Below are 17,572 nucleotides of genomic sequence, written 5' to 3'. Positions count from 1 at the left end.
TCCCATATAAAGTGGAGGAAGATGGGCACGCATGTTAGCCCAGGGCCAGTCTTCCTTAGCAAAAAGGGGAGGATTGGCAGATGTTAGCTCAGGGCCGGTCTTCCTCACAAAAAAAAAAAAAACTCATCAAAAATACTGGATGACGTAAGTCAAAAGAACAGCACTTTCAAAGATTTGAGGGAAACTAATTTGCAAGCTCAAACTTGATGCCTAGCTAATGACCACTCATGTGTACAAGGGTAGAACAGATTCAGAAAACTCACAGCCCGCACAGCATTTCTTAAGAATTCAATTGAGAATAAAAACCAAGGAAGGATTTAGGCCAAGAAAGATGATCAGAAAATAGTACCCTCAACTGAAGAAAGGAATTTTTAAAAATCTCAGGAAGCAGCTTTCCAGCAAGCCTTAAAGAACCAGGTGTGACAGCAACAGAAATAAAGACCTCAAGAAGGAGTCTCCAAGAAGAAAGAGGACTTGATAGAATACCTAATAAACAGCGAGTTTGGATGTGGAACCGTATAAAGAGGAAAAGAGAAACAGAACACCAAGAAAAAGACAAAAGTAGCACAAGAAAAGAAACAGTATCACAGCATAACTTGAATCTGGAAAGTGACAAGAATTTACAATACTATTTGATTTTTCAGCTTTTAAAACAATCCCATATATAGCCAAAGCCCTGACAATTTAATTTGGGATGCCAACAAGGCAAAAGGACAGCTGGCAAGCTTGGGGTGAAGAGTAAGAGCAGCAGAGGTAGAAAAGCTAATACCTAACCTTAGAAAGTGAGAAGTCAAGGGATACTTTAAATAGAAGACGTAATAAAAAAGACACATTACTCAAAGTTATAAAGCTTACCAAGAGAAGAAATAAAGACAGTGATTTACTATTAGGAATGGGGCAGGGGATGCCGCATGAGTGACGCAATCCTCTTCCATCATAGCTAGAATTCAATATGATAGATCCAAAACCAATAAATCAGGCATAATCATGATATCTAGAGACAGAACCAAAACAGTTAAAAATGGTTATCTCTACAGAGTAGAAATGGGATGAGATGGAAGTCAAGTTTGATGGAAGTTTTAAAAACAAAGGAAACCAGCATTCAGTTTAACACTTTCTCTTTGGGAAAAACACAAGGAATACTGAAACTGCCGTCAAAACAAGGCTTTCGGTTCCTCCTGGATAGGAGCTAAGTAAAAATCAAGATCTCACCAACCTCAGCAAAAGAATGCAGTTCACTGTGACTGACGGGCACTTCCTTCAGAAACGAAGGGGCGAGGGGCATGAAGCGCCGCTGAACCTTCCCAATCCAGAAATTCCAAGCACAAAATCGAACTCGGACGGGATCACGGGAACGATAAAGAGAAAACTCAATAATGGCCAGAAGTCGACATACACATTAACAAACAAACAACAAAGTATTTAAGTGCATCCAGGAACTCTGAAAATTTCAACAAGCCTTCTGTCCAGCAGTCGGGGCACCTAGAGAAGGGGGCACTTATGAGACTTCTATCTCGTCCTAGACGTTTCTCAGATGCTGCTTTCACCGTAGGATCTAAAACAGCAACAAAAGTCCTTTCACACCAGGAGAAAACCTTTCGAGCACGGGCAGTAAACAACAAAAAGCTCGCCGCGGGGGGTGACTTTACAAGGCTGTGAGAGGCTGGGCTCAACACGTGCGCCTCGCTCTCCAGCTAACTCAGCGGACCAGGCGTGCGCAGCCCAACACCTTCGAGCCTGTTCTGAAACCCGAAACGCGCTGTGCCGAGAGGAAACAGCCACGGGCGGGGCCTTCCGGGCCGGAAACAGCGGGCAGGGAGGAGCCGCCCTCCAGCGAGCACAGACCCCGCTCGGCCCTCGCCCCGCCGAGGCCGCTCTCCCAGGGCCCCGAAAACGAGTGTCGGCGACCAACCGCGTGTCGGGCCGCGGCCGCCCGCGGGGCCCACAGAGCAGCGCGGGCCCCGGCGCGGCACCCCGGGGACAGGCGGCGGGTCCCGAGGGCCGCGGCCGAGACGCGCTGGGGCTCCGGGCTTGCCGCCAGGCGCCTCCTCACCTTCTCTTCCACGCAGTCGACAATGATGGACGGGGACTTGCGGCTGAGCCAGCGAGAGAAAGCCGGGCCTCCCATAGCAGCGGCGCGGCCCCCGACGAACATAACCAGACAGACAGGCGGGAGCGGCAGCCGCGGCGCCGGGACTTCCTCCCACGTGCGCGCCGTCGACGGAAGTGATGTCACGGCGCCGCCGCCGCAGGGGAAGCCGGGAAGGAGGCTCCGGGCCGGGCTGGTTGTCGGATTCCGGGTTCTACGGCTGACCGGGTGGTGGGGGCTGCGGCTGGCCTCGCTTGCGGCGTTAGCTTTCAGTGGTGCCAGCCCTGAAGCCCGAGGTCGACCTCATGTGAGTCGCGGGGAATCCCGGGCTGCGCCGGCGTCTTGCTTCCCCAGCCCTCGGCTTCCACTGGGGCGGGATCCCCGTGCTCCACAGGCGCCCGGGGAGGTAGGTCTTCCTTGCCGGTTTGATCACCTCCTTTTTCTCACCCATCTCAATTCAGAGTAGAATCAAAGCATCTGAACACACTCATTATTTCTATGTCCTGGTTTCTCCCGGTTTTGTGCCACAGTACGTACTTGGACCATGAAAAGGAATATTTTTAGGTATTTTACACGAATGATGGCTGGTTTGGTTTGCGTAACTCCCTTTAGTTATAAAATGGGATCTAGCCAGCATTTAGCATCTAATTCAACTTTCCAGCTACATTTATGAGTATAAAATAATTGCTGATATCACTCTCCAGCATTTATTTGAGCGCTTACCACGTACTAAAGCTTTGGCTAAGGGATTATCTCATTTAATTGTCACGTGAACCTTCTGAGAGTGTTACATATTATCATCTTCATGTAACAGATGAGAAAGCCGAGCTGTAAAGGGGTTAAGTTACTTGCTTATTCATACTGCTGTGTTTCAGTCCAAGTAAAGATCATTTAATGCTCTGACCTTACACTAACAGGATGCTTTTATCCTTTATTTTCTGATGGCTTCAAATCCTTTTTTTAAGCATATACAAAGAGATCTGGAAGAAGAGAGATTTATGTCCATTTGTTCAAGCTTGGAAGTGTTTCTCCATGGAATCCCCTCTTGGCTTGACAAATCACGCTCAGTCTTCAAGGCTCACCTCAACAGGCCTTTATGAAAGTATTTCTCCGTGCTACCTGGTGTGCAAATATTTACTGCCCCTTCCTCTGTGGTCTGATGCCACTTTAAACTTCTTTAAACTGTTTAAACTGCTGGTGTGGAAATTAAGAGAAATGGTTAGCCCATGTTTTACTTAAGGACAGCCAGAACTATTCCGGAGTATTATGTCTATTGTGAAGTCCCTCACTTCTGGAAACAGGCCCTCCTCATCAAGTATTTGGTTCCCCTAGGAGGTGCTGTGTTCTTGTAAGACCACACACAAGGTAGGTGATTGAACAGCTGGGCACATTGGGCCATTGAGAGTCCTTGCCCAGCATTTTTGAACTGAGAACCATAGGAAGGCAAGGCAGTCCCTCCCAGATAGCTGAAAGCTGAAAGAGAATGGGACTTGCTGCCAGTCCGCAATGAGAGAAGCAGATTTAAGTCCCTGGTTCCAGTGGTTTTTGAGTACAGCTAAATCCCTCTTCCTGCAGTTTGGTTGGTAAACCTATTCTTTAATTCTATGAGCCAGTAAATTCTCCTTTTGTCCCACGCTAGTTTGGGACAAAACAATGGAGGCCAGAAGGCAGTGGGATAGCACATATAAAGTGCTGAAGGAAAAAACTGTTAACTAAGAATTCTATATTCAGGAAAGGTACTGTTCAAAAATGAAGAAAAAATAAAGACTTTGCCAGATAAACAAAAATTGAGAGAATTCATTGCTAGTAGACCTGATTTACAAGAAATACTAAAGAAAGTTCTTCAGGCTGAAAACAAGTGACCCCAGTAAAGGTAATTATACATATTTTTTATCCTTTCTATTCTTAACTGATTTAAAAACCAATTGTATAAAATAATATCACACAACGTATCACGGCTTCAAACGCACAATTTAATATAAGTGTAATATATTTCCTAGTAACAGCCCAAAAGGAGGTGGATGGAAGCAAAGTTGCAATGAGCTAAGGAAATGACTGCAGATGGTAAAATGATAATTATAACAAAGCAATGTAAAAAAAGGGAAAATGGGAATCAAGCTACATAGCAGTAAAGGTTCTACATATTACCGAAATTAAGCTAGTACAAATCTAAAGCTGATAAGACGTATATAGTAAACCCTAGAGCAATTACTTAAAAAAATTCAAAAAAAAAACCTAAAAAACAGATCACTAATGAAATTAAAATGCTACATTAGAAAATACATATAGAAAACAAAAACTAAAATGGCAGATGTAAATCCAACTCTATCAGTAACATTAAATGTGAATAGATTGAACAATCAAAAGGGAAAGATTGTTAGATTGGATTTAAAAAAAACACGATCCAACTATATGTTGTCTACAGGAGACACACGAGATTCACAGAGACAAAAACACTGAAAGTAAATGGATGGGGAAGAATATCATGCAAACAGCAACCACAAGAAAGCTGGAGTGGCTGCACTAACATCAGACAAAATAGACTTTAAAACAAGAATACTAGAGAGAGTGACATTTTATAATGATGAAATGGTCAATAGTTCAACACATAACAATTAAAAACATATATGCATCTATTAACGGAGCATTGAAATACATGAACCTTTTAATAGAAATGAAAACAGACAATTCAACAATAGTTGGAGACTTCAATACCCCACTTTCAATAATGTATAGAACAATTAGACAGAAGATCAACACGGAAATAGACGACTTGAACAACACTACAAACCGACCAGATCTAACAGACTTCTACAGAGCACTCCATCCAACAACAGAAGATACATTCTCAAGTACATAGGGAACATTCTCCAGAACAGATCAAATGTTGGGCTATAGAACAAACCCCAATAAATTTAAAAGCATAAAAATAATACAAAGTATGTTCTCCAACCATAATAAAATAAAATTAGAAATCAATAGTAGGAATAAATTTGGCAAATTCATAAATATGTGGGAATTAAACAACACATTCATGAATAACCAATGAGTCGAAGAAGAAATCTAAAGGGAAATCAGAAAACGCTGGTTCTTTGAAGAGATCAACACAATTGACAAACCTCTGTCCAGTCTGACCAAGAAAAAGAGAGAAGATTCAAATTACTTGAATCAAAAACAAAAGAGAGAAAACAACACTAAGATATCACCTCACGCCCGTTAGGATGGCTATAATCACCAAGCCAAAAAACAACAAACACTGGAGAGGATGTGGAGAAACAGGACCCCTCATACACAGCTGGTGGGAATGCCAACTGGTGCAGCCTCTATGGAAAACGGTATGGAGATTCCTCAAAGCATTAAAAATAGAGATGCCCTATGATCCAGCTATCCCACTACTGGGAATCTATCCAACGAACCTGAAATCAACAATCCCAACGGCCTTATGCACCCCTATGTTCATTGCAGCATTATTCACCATAGCCAAGAAGTGGAAGCAACCTAAGTGTCCCTCGACTGATGACTGGATCAAGAAAATGTGGTATATATATACAATGGAATACTACTCAGCCATAAAAAAAGACAAAATCGTCCCATTTGCAACAACATGGATGGGCCTGGAGGGTATTATGTTAAATGAAGTAAGCCAGAAAGAGAAAGACAAACACTGTATGATCTCACTCATATGTGGAATATAAACCAACACATGGACAGAGAAAACTGTATTGTGGTTACCAGGGGCAATGGGGGTGGGGGGTGGGCACAAAGGGTGAAGGGAGACATATATATGGTGATGGACAAACAAAAACGTACAACCCAAAATTTCACAATGCTAAAAACTATTAAAACATCAATAAAAAAAAAGACAAAACTGGAAGAAAAAAAAGAAAAAGAGAGGACAAGATTACCAACCTTACAGAAACAAAAAGGATTATAAACAAATACTATGAATAATAGTACACAAATTAGATAACTTAGATGAAATACACAAATTACTAGGAAAACACAAACTACAAAAATGACTCAAGATAATCTGAATAAACCTATAATAAGTGAAGAGATTGAATCAGTAATCCACAAACTATGCACAAAGAAAAGCCCAGGCCTAAATGGTTTCACCGCTGAAATCTACCAAACACTCAAGGAAGAATTAACACCAATTCTTCCAAAAAAAAAAAAAAAAAAAGAAGAGGAAGAAACACTTTCCAACACATTTTATGGGACTAATATTACCCCAATACCAAAATCAGACAAAGATGTCACAAGAAAGCAAAACCACAGGGGCCAGCCTGGTGGCGTAGAGATTAAGTTTGCACGCTCCACTGTGGCGGCCCAGGGTTCACAGGTTTGGATCCCGGGTATGGACTGATGTACCGCTTGTCAAGCCATGCTATGGTGGTGTCCCATATGAAAAAAAATAAATAGAGGAAGATGGGCACGGATGTTACCCCAGGGCCAATCTTCCTCCGCAAGGAGAGGAAGACTGGCAACGGATGTTAGCTCAGGGCTAATCTTCCTCACCAAAAAACAAAAAAAAGAAAGAAAACAAAACTACAGACTAATATCTCTTACGAACATGGATGTAAAAGTCCTCAACAAAATACTAGCAAACTGAATCTAGCAATATATAAAAAGAATTATACACCATGACCAAGTGGGATTTATCCTAGGGATGCAAAGTTGGTTTAACATCCAAAAATAATTAATGTAATACATCATACAAATAGAATGAAAAACAAAAAATCACAAGACCATCTCAGCAGATGTAGGAAAAAGCATTTGACAAAATCCAACACGCTTTCATGATTTAAAAAAAAACTCAATAATCTAGGAACAGAAGGGAAGTTCCTCAATATAAAGGGCACCTACAAAAAATCTCCAGTTAACATTATACTTAATGGTGACATACTGGATGGTTTCCCTTTAAGATTAGGAACAAGACAAAGATTTCCACTCTTGCCATTACTATTCTAAATTGTAGCAGAGGTTCTAACCAGGGCAATTAGGCAAGAAAAAGAAAGAAAAGGCATCTATATCGGAAAGGAGGAGGTAAAACTATCTCTATTTGCATGAAGTGATCCTGTATATAGAAAATCCTAAGGAGTCTACCAAAATCTATTAGAAGTAATAAATGAGTTCAGCAAGGTTGCAGGATACAAGATCAATATACAAAACCCAATTGAATTTCTATACATTTGCATTGAAAAACCCAAAAGTAAAATTAAGAAAACAATTCCATTCACAATAGTATCCAAAACCAGGAATAAATTAACCAAAGAAATCCAAAACTCATGCTCTGAAGTTGATTCTAAATTCATACGGAATTCTAAGGCAACAAGCTACAACTAACAAAACAATTCTGAAAAAGAAGAATAAATAGTGTAAGACTCATACTTCCCAATTGCAAAAGTTACTACAAAGCAACAGTTGTCAAGACAGTGTGGTACTGGTACAAGGACAAACATACAGATCAATGGAACAGAACTGAAAGACCAGAAATAAACCTATACACCTATGGTCAACTGATTTTTCACAAGGGTGCCAATGGTGCTGTGACAATTGAATAGCTATATGCAAAAGAATGAAGTTAGACCCTAACCTTATCCCGTAAGCAAAAGTTTACTCAAAATGGATCATACACTTCAATTTAAGAGTTAAAACTATAAAACACTTAGAAGAACACACAGGCATAAATCTTCATGACCTTGTATTTGGCAATGGACTCTTAGATCTGACACCAAAAGCAGAAGCAACTAAATAAATGAATAAATAAGTTAAACTTCATCATCAAAATTAAGAACTTTTATGCTTCAAAAGACACTATCAAGAAAGTGGAAAGACAATCTAGAATGGGAAAAAATATCTGCAAATCATATATCTAATAAGGACCTTGTATTCGGAACATATATTAAAAAGCTCTTGGGGCCAGCCTGGTGGTGTAGTGGCTAAGTTCGCGCGCTCCACTTTGGCGGCCCAGGGTTCATGGGTTCTGATCCCAGGCACAGACCAAAGTACCGCGTATCAAGTCATGCTGTGGCTGCGTCCATATAAAGTAGAGGAAGACGGGCACGGATGTTAGCCCAGGGCCAATCTTCCTCAGCAAGAAGAGAAGGATTGGCAACAGAAGTTAGCTCAGGGCTGATCTTCCCCACCTCCTCCCCCCAAAAAACTTCTTACAATTCAGTAATAAAAAGACAACCCAATTTAAAAATAGGCAAAGAATCTGAACAGATATTTCTCCAAAGAAGATATACAAATGGCCAATAAGCACATGAAAAGTTGCTCAGTATCATTAGTCATAAGGGAAACGCAAATCAAAACCACAATAAGATACCACTTCATACCCACTAGAATGGCTAAAATTAACAAGTTAGATAACAAGTGTTAGTGAGAATGTGGAGAAACTGGAACCCTCAAACACTGCTACAGGAATGTAAAATGTTGCAGCCACTTTGGAAAATAGTCTGGCAGTTTCTCAAATAATTAAACATAGAGCTACCATGTAACCCAGCAATTCTACTCCTAGGTATATATCCAACAAATGGAAACGTGTCCACACAGAAACTTGTACATGAATGTAACAGCATCACTCATAATAGTCAAAAGGTGGAAACAACCCAAATGTCCATTGACACACAAACAGATAAACAACATGTGGTATATCCACACAATGAAACATTATTTGGTCATAAAGAAGAATGAGATACTGACATATGCTACAACATAAATGTACCTTGAAAATATAATGCTAAGTGAAAGAAGCCAGCCAAAAAAAACCCATATACTATATGATTCTATTCATAGGAAAGTCAGAATAGGGAAATCTATAGAGACAAAAAAGTAGCTTAGTGGTTGCTTAGGGATGGGGTAAACAGGGTCAGGGGATAAAGGGATGGTAGCTGAAGGGTTCAGGCTTCTTTTTGAGGTGATGAAAATATTCTAAAATTTACTGTGGTGATGGTTACACACATCTGTGAATATATTAAAAAAAACCACTGAATTATAAACTTTAAATGGGTGAATTGTATGGTATGTGAATCATATCTCAATAAAGCTGCCTAAAAAATGTAGCAGCCAGCTCCAAAAAAAACCATCATAGTGAAGAAAGCAGAATGTAGGGTCAGGGAGCAACATCGCTTTTGTTCATCATTAATCCTTCCTGCCCTTAAAGCCATGCCTGCATGTTTGCAAAAAAAAAAAGGACTAAATGAAGTAGACGAGTGACAGGAAAAAAGCAGGGTAGGAAACCTGGATTTCACCACATGAAAAGAGCACAATTCTACACTACGCAATGTCACCAAAAATTAGACATAAAAATATCCTCACTTATACCTGGACATACAAACTACTAAAAACTAACTTACCAAATAAATTTCTGAAACATCAAATGAGTCTGTGTTAAGGCACTGTTTGAAGAACTTAACTTGTATTAATTGATTTAACCCACACAACCACCCTATGTGGTACATATATAGCTGATCTTCATTATTTACAAGTTCCATATTTGTGAATTCACCTACTCACTAAAATTTTTTTGGAATCCCAAATCAGTATTTGCAGCATTCTCATGGTCATTCGCAAACATGAGCAGAGCAGTGAAAAATTTCAGTCTATCAACACACACGTTCCAGTTGAGGTCAAACAAGGTGACACTCTGCCTTATTTCAGCTCTCATACAGAAATGACCAGAGGATAGAGATGGTAGGGAGCAGTGCGGTGTAATGCAAGAAGCTCCAGTTCTTTCGAGTTTAGGAGAGTTTAAGTCATTTTCCCAAGATCAGAAAGCTAACGAATGGAGGACTGTATGAGCCAAGGACACAAAGTGAAGAAATTGATGGTTGAATGAATTAATTGTTAAAGGGCTAAAAAAAGAGATAAAACGAGATCATAAAAAATACTTAAACCAAAAGAAGAAGAAATGGAGAACGGAAACAAAAAACAGATGAGACAGAAAACAAACAGTAAGATGACAGATTTAAATCTAACCATATCAATAATCACATTCAACGTAAATGTTCTAAATGCCCCAATTACAAGGCAGAGATTGTGAAAACAGTGTGGCAGTTCCTCAAAAAGGTAAACATGGAATTACCATATGAGGTAGCAATTCCACTCATAGGTATATACCCAAAGAAATGAAAGCAGGAATCACTCACAGGTATACACCCAAAGCATTGATGTGGCATACAGATACTTGTCCACCAATGATCACAGCAGCATTATTCACAATAGTCAAAAGGTAAAAATAACCCAAGTGTCCAAACAAAATGTGATAAACACATACACATGGGATATTAGTCAACCTTAAAGATGAATGAAACTCTGACATATGCTAAACATGGATGAAACTAGAAAACATGCTAAGTGAAATAAGCCAGACACAAAATGCCAAATACTATATGATTCCACTCATCTTAGGTACCTAGAATAGGCAAATTCATAAGACAGAAGGTAGGGGAGAAGGGAGAACGGGGAATTATTGTGTAATGGGTATAGAGTTTCTGTTTAGGATGATGAAAAAGTTACAGAAATGAAGAGTCACAATGGTTTCACAATATTGTAAATGTACTTAATGTCACTGAATTCTAAACCTTATAATGGTTAAAATGGCAATTTTTATGTTGCGTATATTTTGCCACAATAAAAAAAAAAGGGCAGAGATCATCAAACTATAAAAAAGCAAGACCCAAGTGTATGTTGCCTACGAAAACAAACACTTTAAATATAAAGACACAAACAGGCTAAAAGTAAAAGGATGGAAATAGACCATGCTAGCACTAGTCAAAAGATCTGGCTACATTAATATGGGACAAAGTAGACTTCAGAGCAAAGAATATTACCAGGGATAAAGAGGACCACTTTATAATGATAAAGGAGTACATTCATCAAGAAGACGTAACAATCCTAAGCATTTATGTACCTAATAAAAGAGCTTCAAAATGCAAGGAGCAAAAAACAATGGAACTAAAAGAAGAAACAGACAAATCCAAAAAATTATAACAGGAGATTTCCACACCCCTACCAATAATTGACAGAACAAGGAGACAGAAAATCAGTAAATATTGTTCAAGTCTTTCATATCCTATCAACAAACGTGATAACATTTATAGAACACTCCACCCAATACCAGCAGCACATATATCTTTTTAAAGTCAAAATGAAACATTTACCAAGACCATATCCTGGGACATACAACAAATCAGATAAGCTTTTAAAAGATTCAAATTATGCAAAGCATGTTCTCTGACAGGGGAACTAAATTAGAAATCAATAACAGAAAAAAAGTCTGGAAAATCCCCCAAATATTTGAAAATTAAATAATACTCTTCTAATAACACGTCATAAAATTTTTCTTGTTTGATTAGAAATTTGTCAACTATCCTTTTTTTCTATAACTGTTCAGCGTAAGGAGCCAGCACAGTTTACTTAAATCATCCCTCATTTATGGACATTTAAGTTATTTCTGACTTGTTTTTGTTTTTGCTATTATAAACAGTATTGTCTTGAACATCCTTGTAGGTAAATTTTCTTCCACATCTGTGGTTATTTAATCATAACACTAGGCATGAAATTGCCTGACTCAAAGGGTAGGTTGGATTGTAACACTTTTAGTGTATATTGCAAATCGTTTTCCAGAAAAGTTATTTCCATTCACAAGAGTGCTTGTTTACCTCCAGCCTTGCCAGCATTGGGGTTTATCATTTTTGTTGTTTTGCTGATTTAATAGATGAAATACACTATCTCGTTATTTTACCTTCAAATATATTATTCTATCATACAGAGGTGGGACTTTTTCGTATTCTTATAGAGCATCTGTGTTTCTTAATTTCACCATTCAACTAATGTTCATTTTAAGAACCCACCCAAACCAGACATTGTCTAGGTTTTATTGTCGGTAACCTAATGATGGTCCCTTGTTTGTTTTCCCGTCAGAGTCCAATCCTTCATCCATCTTAAATATTTTTTTCTAAAAATTACTTTTTAAAAATTAGTGCAAAAAGTTAGAATAAAGTTAATGTATGCCATGGCAAGAATAATTAAGCATTAAAAAAGGAAACACCTGAAAACTAATTCCTTCTCTCTTCCCTGACTCCTCAGGTCCCCAGATCTCTCCCACCTCAAGCAACCATTATCACCTGAATTGAGCTTCCTTCCAGAATATTCTATACTTACACATCCATCTTCTATTACATAAATGACAGGATACTGTACATATCATTCTGCGCTTGGTTTTTTTCCACATAATAGGTAGCTTATTTCATATCAGTACTTAAGGTTAAAAACAACTAACAAAAATGTTTATTTTGTGCCAGACATTGTTCTAAGCACCTTTAGGTCTAATGCTATCTCATTAATTGGTAGAACAAGCTTATAGGGTAGGCATTGTGTTGTCATCCTTATCTCAAAGTGAGGAAACTGAGGCACAGTGATGTTAAGTAACCTACTAAGGCCGCAAAGTTAGTGAATGGATCAGAATTTAAACACAGGCAGTCTGACCCAGAGCCTTACCCACTATAGTATATTGTCACTCTCATCTCATTTTAAAAAACAGTTGTATAATCTGATTTCTGTCTCTATGGATTTGCTCATTCTGGACATTTCATATAAATGGAATCATATGCCATGTGGACTTTTGTGACTGGCTTCTCTCATTGAGCATCATGTTTTCAAGGTTCATCCATGTTGTAGCGTGTGTCAGTGCTTCACTCCTTTTCATGGCTGAGTAATATTCTGCTATATGGATGGACCACGTTTTGTTTATCCAGTCATCTGTTGATGGACATTTGAGTTGTTTCTAATTGGGGGAGAAGGAAATGGGGGATGACTGCTTAATAGGTACGGGGTTTCTTTTTGGGGTGATAAATGTGTCTGGGAACTGGATAGTGGTGATGTTTGTACAACACTGTGAATGTGCTAAATACCACCGAATCGTACTTTAAATGGTTAAAATGGTGAACTTTATGTTATGTGAGTTTTACCTCAGTAAAAAAAAGAAGGCTTCATGGTATTTCATTGTATGGCTTCATTGTTCATTTAACGTGTTCTAAAATCTTGGACACATGGGTCCTTCTCGCCTTTCATTACTAATGAAAATATTGCATTAAATACATGTGTTCACACATCTTTGTGCCGATGTGTATCTGTAGGCCAATAGCCTTTTAAATGCCTATAGGATTCGATTTCCCTACACCTAGGCTTGGAGGCTCCACCCCACGTTTATTTCCATCTAGGTGGTGGGTCACATGGTGGCAGCCTCAGACCATTCCTGGGAGTGTGTCCCATGAGGACAACAGCCACCTCCCAGAACCTTATCCTCTGCAAACCTTCTCCTCCAGGTTATTGACATTCAAGGCATTTGCCCAGCTCTTCATCTTGGGGAGCTCCCGGGTGTTGGGCATTTTCCAGATTGGACCCTTGGCTGGTATCATGGCCTACCTGTTCACCATCATCAACAGCCTGCAGGGGGCCTTCATCTTCCTCATTCACTGTCTGCTCAACCACCGGGTATGTAGCTGCTGCCCTCGCTGTCCCTGATGCCCCTCCTTCCAGGGGACATGCCTGTGCCAGCATACTTCCCTGCATCTGGGAGTGATTCATCTCCCCGTGATGTGTCTCCATCTCCAGGTACGGGAAGATTACAGAAGATGGATTACCAGGAAGACCACACCCGGATCCCAGTCCCAGACATCAGGGGTCATACTGACATCCTTTGCCTTCACTTCCAAAACGGTGAGAGACTGTGTGTTTTATGAAGGTTCTGGTCAAACAGAATACTTGCTTCTTAGCAATCCCAACACCACCATGTGTTGAGTGTCTACTGTGAGTTAAGTGCGTCCATGTACATTAGCTCATTTGATGGAGGGTGGGGTTTAAGAGTGGAGGTTCAGGAGCCAGGCTGCCTAGGTTTAAATCCCAGCTCTGCCTCTTAGGAGCTGTGTGATCTAAAAAAGATAAACTCATGGGGGCTGGCCCCATGGCCTAGTGGTTAAGTTTGGTGTGCTCCGCTTTGGTGGCCCAGGGTCGGCTCCCAGGTGCAGACCCACACCACTCGTCAGGGACCATGCTGCTGCAGTGCCCCACATACAAAATAGAGGAAGACTGGCAACAGATGTTAGCTCAGGGTGAATTTTCCTCAAGCAAGAAAAAAAGATAAAATCGTGACTCATACAGATATAAAATGAGCATACATTAAGGATTTTATTCCACTCATCAATCAGTGAAAGAACCAGGCAGATGTTATAACTGGCTCAAAAGAGAACACAAAGAACAGACATATATGTATATAATATATAATATATACAATGTATACAACGTATACATAATACATCATACACATAATGTATACATAATACATAAAACACATATAATGTATACAACGTATACATAATACATAATATACATATAATATGCATAGTGTATACATGATATATATTATATATTGCATAATATATATGCAATTTATCCAATGTATATCATGTATACATAATACATAATACACATATAATATATACAATGTATACATAATACATAATATATATTACATAATACATGTATATGTCTGTTCTTTGCTGTTCTCTTTTGACCCAGTTATAACATCTGCCTGGCTCCCTCATTGATAATTATATATACATAATATATATAATATAATGTTTAATTATATATTATATAATTATACGTATAATTATTAATATTATAAAATACATATAAAATTTCATATACCTATATGTTATATATGTATTACATATATATGCATTATAATACCTATGAATTATAATACATATATATAATTTCAGGAATATTGAAATGAATGTGCAAATGGACGCAAAACTGTTTTTTCCATGGAATTATTTTGCATCTCTGTCAGTTATTTAAAATTTACAGAATTGTAAAATATCTCCCACATAGATCAGAATTGGACAACCTGGAGATGTGTGCTCTGACAATACATCATTTTCCATGGAAGTACTCATTTTTCTCTACACCATAGATCTCATCCAGTCTCACAGCCATAAACAACATTAGCAATGACCCCAAAATATTAAACAATGTGCAGTCCAGCTCCTTCTCCTGAATTCTACACTCATATAACCAACCACCTACCAAGTGCCCCCACTGAGATGTCTAACAGATGTCACAAATGTAACCTGTTCCAATCTGAGCTTCTGATCCCCCACCTCTCATATCCATGGAGGGTTCCCTATCCTTCTATTGCTCAGCACAAGGCCATGGAGTTATCCTTGACTCTGCCTTTCTTCTTACCCTCCATCTCTGATCCATCAGCAAATCCTGTTGACCCCTCCTCAGAATGTATCCAGAATCTGATCGCCTGTCTGTTCCTTTGTTGCTTCTATTCTGTTCCAAGTCCTATTGTCTGTAGCCAGGATTATGGAAATAGCCTCATAAAGGGTCTTTCTGCTTCCCCTCTTGCCTTTTCCCTGCCCCACCTTTGGTCTATTCTCCTTGCAGCAGCCAGAGGGCACCTGTGAACTCCTGAGTCAGGTCACATCCCTTCTCTGCCTACAACCCTCTATGGCTCCCACCTTACTCAGTAAAAGCCAAAGTCCTCCTGATGGCCCACAAGGCCCTGTACGATCTGACCCTCTTTTCCTCCTTGACCTCATCTTCTGTTAATCTCACTTCCCTCTGCTCCACCCATGCTGGCCTGCTCAGGATTCTTCAGACACGCCAAGCTCACTTCCTCTTTAGGAAGCTTGACCTGGATGCTCACTCTGCCTTGAATGTTCTTGTCCTGATACCCACATGGCCAACTCCCTCACCTCCTTCAAATCTTTGTTCCAATCATTTGTTATCAATAGTATTTCCTCTGGCAACTCGATTTCGTACTGCCTCCTTTTCTCCTACCCTGACATTCATGCTTCTCCTGCCCCTAATCCTGATTTTCTTTTCATAGCGCTTGCCACTTCCTAACATGCTATAACTTCCTTATTTATTTATGGTCTTCCATCTCACACTAGACTGTCTTATTTTTTCACTGACATATTCCAAACTCAATTAACTAAGATCCAGTGGCTTAATTAAATAGGGAATTATTTTTTTTGCAAGAATAGAAGCCCAGAGTTAGGTGTTGCTGGTATTGGTACTATTGCTCAGTGGTATTGTAAAGGATTTAGGCTCTTCCCGGTTTTCCAATCCACTAGCAGCATGTTGGCTTTTCATCAAAATGTTTTTTATGGTTGCAAGGTGGGTGCCATAGCTCCAGACATCACGACCATGTTCAAGGCAGAAAGAAGAGGGATGGGGCAGAAACAGCAGCCTCTCCTTTTATGCCTCTCCCTTTAACAGGAAACAGAAGCTTTTCCCAGAAACCCCTCAGCAGATTTCCCTTTCACCTATTTGGTCAGAACTGTGTCACATGACCACTCCTAGTTACAAAAGAATTTGACAAAACAAGTATTTGGCTTTCTAGCTTCTAGAGCGAGAGCTATCAGTGGTGAAGAGGTTAAGAATGGCTTTTGAGTTTGCCTGCAGTGCCTGCCATGCTAGAGATAATCACTGTTAACATTTTAAGGTTTATCCTTCTAGTCTGTGTTGCTATATTTCTCTCTCTCTGTATTTATAAGACCCATGCCCCTATAGATATGACCCCTGGGATCATGTTTGTACTAATCTTGGTACTGATTCCAGTTCTGATTTCTCTCTCACAGGGTTAAAGCTCTTTCTTGCTTTCAAATACGCTATGAAGCAACATTTGAGGACAGCAGGTGCCGGCAGGAGCTGACGCTGAAATCTTCTCTTCATGGCTTAATGTGGAATTGCAGATCTCACCAGCCCCAGGACTCTCTGGGTGATTCAGAGCACTGATGGGTGGGGCGTTCTTCCCACGTTCCATGCGCTGGTGAGAAACAAGACTTTCTGTTCCAGATTACCATTTTACCTTCTATGTTCTGCAACCCTTTGAATTTCCAGAGTTTTGAGGAAATAACAGATCCTAGTGCAATGGCATGACCAAGAACATCTGCCTACCGTTTTGTTTTCTCCTAAGTTCTTTGGCGTGTGGCTGCAAGCCTGCCTCTCCAGCACCTGTCACAGAGTATGGAAACGGCTTCAGGAAATGGCTTGTCTTCTGACCGACTGGCTTACCCTTTAACAAAGACTCCTCCTGCCTTTAAAGAAATGGCCAGTAAAACTGTAACGAGAGCCCCAGGGGATAAACAAAGCTCACTGACATGTACGCTACTTTGGCACAAACACTTAAAAGAGTTATGTTGGTAAGCAGGAGTGTCAATGGAGCAGAATTCCAGCGTTTCACAGAGAGTTGAAGGACTTGATGACAAAGCCTTGGGAAATATTTTGGTTTCCTGGAAACTTTCGGGGAACCAACGTCTCCTTTCCTTCCAGGAACTGTTTTGTGACTTGGCTAGGATTCGCACTGCTCGCAAAGTTATCATCATCCTGCCTTGCTCTTCGTCCCCCATAAAGTGTTGAGTGCCAAGGAGAGAAGAAGGAAAATTTAAAATGTACATG

General features: G+C 39.9%; 1 long non-coding RNA gene across 2 annotated transcripts; it reads left to right on the top strand.

Moving 5' to 3' along the window:
- Nucleotides 1-2,333: 2,333 nt before the first annotated feature.
- On the top strand, nucleotides 2,334-16,956 carry LOC131402377 (uncharacterized). Of its 2 annotated transcripts, none has more exons than XR_009218606.1 (3): nucleotides 2,334-2,495; nucleotides 13,712-13,816; nucleotides 16,753-16,956. It is a non-coding gene; the product is annotated as an uncharacterized LOC131402377 (long non-coding RNA). The 2 variants fall into 2 exon arrangements; XR_009218607.1 differs by lacking the exon at nucleotides 2,334-2,495 and adding an exon at nucleotides 3,782-3,962.
- Nucleotides 16,957-17,572: the final 616 nt, after the last annotated feature.

The sequence above is a fragment of the Diceros bicornis genome, unplaced genomic scaffold, assembly GCF_020826845.1.
Source record: "Diceros bicornis minor isolate mBicDic1 unplaced genomic scaffold, mDicBic1.mat.cur d_74_multi, whole genome shotgun sequence".
NCBI classification, from domain to species: domain Eukaryota; kingdom Metazoa; phylum Chordata; class Mammalia; order Perissodactyla; family Rhinocerotidae; genus Diceros; species Diceros bicornis.
This window is presented reverse-complemented; position numbering and strand designations above follow the sequence as displayed.